Genomic DNA, 4,869 nt, shown 5'->3' on the forward strand with positions numbered 1-4,869 from the left:
TTGGTTTTATATTTCTGACTCTTTCCTCACTTTCTTGTAGGGCTTTATGATTTAATTTGATTTCAGCTTATGGCTGGCTTTGGTACCCAGAAGAGGGGTAATTTGTCCTTTAAATTATTCACCCAGGGGAGTCAGTGTTCTTAGAAAGCAAGCAGGGAGATCCCAGCAGCTTCGTTCCCTCCGAGGGATGCATGACACACACTGACACCTCACTCACTCGTTCTCCCTCCACAGTACCTTATCTCCTGTGTTCAGCCCTGGTTCCTATAATACCGTGTATTTCTGCAGAGCTTTTCACATTCACAAATAAAGCAATTTACAGAGTATTTACACACTGACTAGCGACTAATTATACACCTGTAAGCACTGCAATCACTCTGGACAAGCAGCATTCCTCTACATTAGATTCCCTTTAGCAAAGTGTCTGAGTTATTTGTAGAGAGAAATTGGGGGCAACAGTCTTGGCTCCTGCATCCAATTGTTCAGCATGGGGGAAGTTTATATAATCTAGCATGCACCTCTGGACTGTGCAACTCATGGCTGAGCTAGGGGCTAGAAGGGTTACAAAAGAAGAGGAAAAATGGGTGACTGTGACCCTAGTGGATCTTATGAAAATTGCTGATGAAACAAACCAGGTAAAAACTCATGCAAAAACTCACAAAGAACACATAGTGTTATAAAGTCAGCTGCCAGGGTGTTTTGTACAGATATATACCTGCCGTTTTATGCAGAACTGTAGTACAGGATGGAGGAGTTTATGGTTAAAAGAATAAGAAATGAATAATATTGAGTTACCATTTAATGAATGTCTTGTTGCTGAGTTGCTAAGTTGTGTCTGATTCTTTGCGACCCCACAGACTGTAGCACCCAGGCTCCTCTGTACTCCACTACTTCCCAGAATTTGCTTAAATTCATGTTCACTGAGTGCCTGGTGGTGGTTTGGTTATTAGTTGCTAAGTTGTGTCCAAATCTTACAAACCCATGGACTATAGCCTGCCAGGGTCCTCTGTTCATGGAATTCTCCAGGCAAGAATACTAGAGTGGGTTGCCATTCCCTTCTCCAGGGGATCTTCCTGACCCAGGGATCGAACCTGGGTCTCCTGCACTACAGGCAGATTCTTTACCATCTGAGCCACCAGGGAAGCCCTCATTGAGTGCCTATCCTGTGCTGAATTCTTCACATGTATTTTGTCATTTAACCTCACTGTCATCCCCATGTAGCACATAAAACTTACTGAGTTTTACTAAGAAGTAAAATGAAATCAAAAGTTGCTTGCTCCTTGGAAGAAAAGCTATGACCAACCTAGATGGCATACTAAAAAGCAGAGACATTATTTCAATGACAAAGGTCCGTCTAGTCAAAGCTACGGTTTTTAGTCATGAATGGATATGAGAGTTGGACTATAAAGAAAACTGAGCACCAAAGAATTGAAGAGAAATATCAATAACCTCAGATATACTGATGACACCACCCTTATGGCAGAAAGTGAAGAGGAACTAAAAAGCCTCTTGATGAAAGTGAAAGAGGAGAGTGAAAAAGTTGGTTTAAAGTTCAACATTCAGAAAACTAAGATCATGGTGTCTGGTCCCATCACTTCATGGGAAATAGATGGGGAAACAGTGGAAACAGTGTCAGACTTTATTTTTTTGGGCTCCAAAATCACTGCAGATGGTGACTGCAGCCATGAAATTAAAAGACGCTTACTCCTTGGAAGGAAAGTTACAGAGCATATTCAAAAACAGATATGACTTTGCCAACAAAGGTCTTTCTGCTGCTAAGTCACTTCAGTCGTGTCTGACTCTGTGCGACCCCAGAGATGGCAGCCCACCAGGCTCCCCCATCCCTGGGATTCTCCAGGCAAGAACACTGGAGTGGGTTGCCATTTCCTTTTCCAATGCATGAAAGTGGAAAGTGAAGTCTCTTAGTCATGTCCAACTCTTAGGGACCCCATGGACTGCAGCCTACCAGGCTCCTCCATCCATGGGATTTTCCAGGCAAGAGTACTGGACTGGGGTGCCACTGCCTTCTCCGAAGGTCTTTCTAGCCAAGGCTATGGTTTTTCCAGTGGTCATGTATGGATGTGAGAGTTGGACTGTGAAGAAAGCTGAGTGCTGAAGAATTGATGCTTTTGAACTGTTGGAGAAGTGTTGGAGAAGACTCTTGAGAGTCCCTTGGACTGCAAGGAGATCCAACCAGTCCATCCTAAAGGAGACCAGTCCTGGGTGTTCATTGGAAGGACTGATGCTGAGGCTGAAGCTCCAATACTTTGGCCACCTCATGTGAAGAGTTGACTCATTGGAAAAGACCCTGATGCTGGGAGGGATTGGGGGCAGGAGGAGAAGGGAATGACAGAGGATGAGATGGCTGGCATTACCGACTCGATGCACTTGAGTTTGGGTGAACTCCGGGAGTTGGTGATGGACAGGGAGGCCTGGCGTGCTGCGATTCATGGGGTGCAAAGAGTTGGACACGACTGAGCGACTGAACTGAACTGAACTGAATGATAGCCTCTAAATGTGAACTAGGCAAATAGTAGGAAAACAATTATTTCTGATGAATGGAGGTATGTTAACTAAAAGGCAGGGCTCCCTTTAGAGCCAACCACTGGCCTCTGGGATTGGTGCTGTACTGCCAAAAATGTTTACTAAGGACTTGGAATAAGATTATGATAGCATCATGGCATGCAGATACAGGCTGTAAGTAACACGAAGCTGAAAGGGCTCATCATTATGTTAAATGGTGGAATTTGTAACCCAGAGATCTTTCCAGGTAGTAACTATTGACATGGTTTAAGAAAAAGAAATTCAACAGGTAAATTATAAACCCTTTTGATTAGGCATCCACCCCTCATCCTCAGTGGACAATGTGGAAACATCCAAACAACTCAAAATTCTACCCACAACTATAAAAGAACAGGATAGAGAAAATGTGGTTTGTGTACATGGAAAGAATTTTCAGTTGTTTAAATTTAACAACTCAACACAACTTAATACTGGGATGTGGTTGCCAAAAATGCTACTGTGATAGGACATTTTGTTAAAAGAAGGATCCAAAACAAGGGACATGATGATGCAACTCTGGTGTTTGTTCTGGAAGTAATCCTATGGAGAGTATTAACAGACTGGAGTATGTCCAGAAAAAGCAACAGTTATGGTAAGGACACAGAGGACCTGTGATACGGAAAATGACTAAAGAAACAGTATATTCGGCCAGGACAAGAATCTGTGGGGAGTGTGGAGTGGGAGGAGAATTGAACAAAAAGCTGTCACACAAAATGGAGTCAAGAGGCAGGAGCAATAAAAAAAGATGAGGGCAGTTGAACTCTAGGGAGAACTCTGTCATACACAGAGCTGTTTGTGCAAGGATGAAGAAGTGAGAAAGTTGCAATCCTGGAGACATTCAACAGAAATATGAAGGTCATTTGTCATGGAGAATATCAAAGTTGTTAGTAATAATACCCACAAGACTATGATTTTTTTTACGACTTTATAAGATGTATTCCTTACAACAAGAAGTGCTTTTAACGATGAGGAAATGGAGGACCAGAGGGGTCAAGCAACTTGCCCAAGAATACCCAGCTGGGGATAGAGAGCAGAGATCAGAACATAGATCTGCTTCCTTTTAAACAATGCTCATGCTTTTCCACTGGCACACACTTCCACAAAGAAAATCGAGCTCTAGTAGAGGAATCATTCTTTAAAATAACAGAGGAGCTATGAGATCTTCTGGAGCTAAGGTATCTAATAAACCCTCTGAGAATACTGAGCATTGCCAGGACTCTCTAGGCTATCACTGAGCAACATATAATATTACTCAGTTTGGAATGTCTTTTCTACTGATGGCTCTGTCACACATCAATAGTAAAATCAATTTTATTAATCTAAGATCTTTTTCTGAAGTTTTAAGTTCTTTTAATTCTCTATAATCATTATTAAAGCTTTAGTTCCTAGCTTTAAAAAGAAAGCAATGTTTCTCAAATATCAAGGAAGTTAAAATTTAAATTTTTTAATTGAAAAAAATTATTAAAGTATACTTGATTTACCATATTGTTTTAGTTTCAGGTTTATAGCAAAGTGATTCAGTTATATATGTATATTTTTTCAGATTATTTTCCATTATAGGTTATTAAATGATAGTGAATATAGTTCCCTGTATAGTAAGTAAATTCTTGCTGCTTATCTATTTTATGCATAGTATATGGTATCTGTTTTTCTCATACTCCTAATTTATCCCTCCCCTTCCCTTCCTCTTTGAATTTAAAGTCATTTTAAATAATTTATATTTATGGAAAATTATTTTGATTGTTCCTGTTTTGGGGAGACACCTTACCTGTCTCCTGAGAAACCTGTATGCAGGACAAGAAGCAACAGTTAGAACCAGACAGGGAACAATGGACTGGTTCAAAATTTGGAAAGGAGTATGTCAAGGCTGTATATTGTCACCCTGCTTATTTAACTTATATGCAGAGTACTTCATGCAAAATGCCAGGCTGGATGAAGCTCAAGCTGGAATCAAGACTGCTGGGAGAAATATTAACAACTATAGATATGCAGATAACTCTATATGCCACTCTAATGGCAGAAGGTGAAGAGGAACTAAAGAGCCTCTTGATGAAGGTGAGAGAGGAAACTGAAAAATCTGGCTTCAAACTCAACATTCAAAAAACTAAGATCATGGCATCCAGTCCCATCACTTCACGGCAAATAGATGAGGAAAAAGTGGAAATAGTGACAGATTTTATTTTCTTGGGCTCCAAATTCACTGCAGATGGTGACTGTAGCCATGAAATTAAGACACTTATTCTTTGGAAGAAAAGTTATGACAAACCTAGACAGAATATTAAAAAGAAGAGACATCACTTTGCTGAT

This window comes from Bubalus bubalis, chromosome 2 (assembly GCF_019923935.1).
Source record: "Bubalus bubalis isolate 160015118507 breed Murrah chromosome 2, NDDB_SH_1, whole genome shotgun sequence".
Classification (NCBI taxonomy): Eukaryota; Metazoa; Chordata; class Mammalia; order Artiodactyla; family Bovidae; genus Bubalus; species Bubalus bubalis.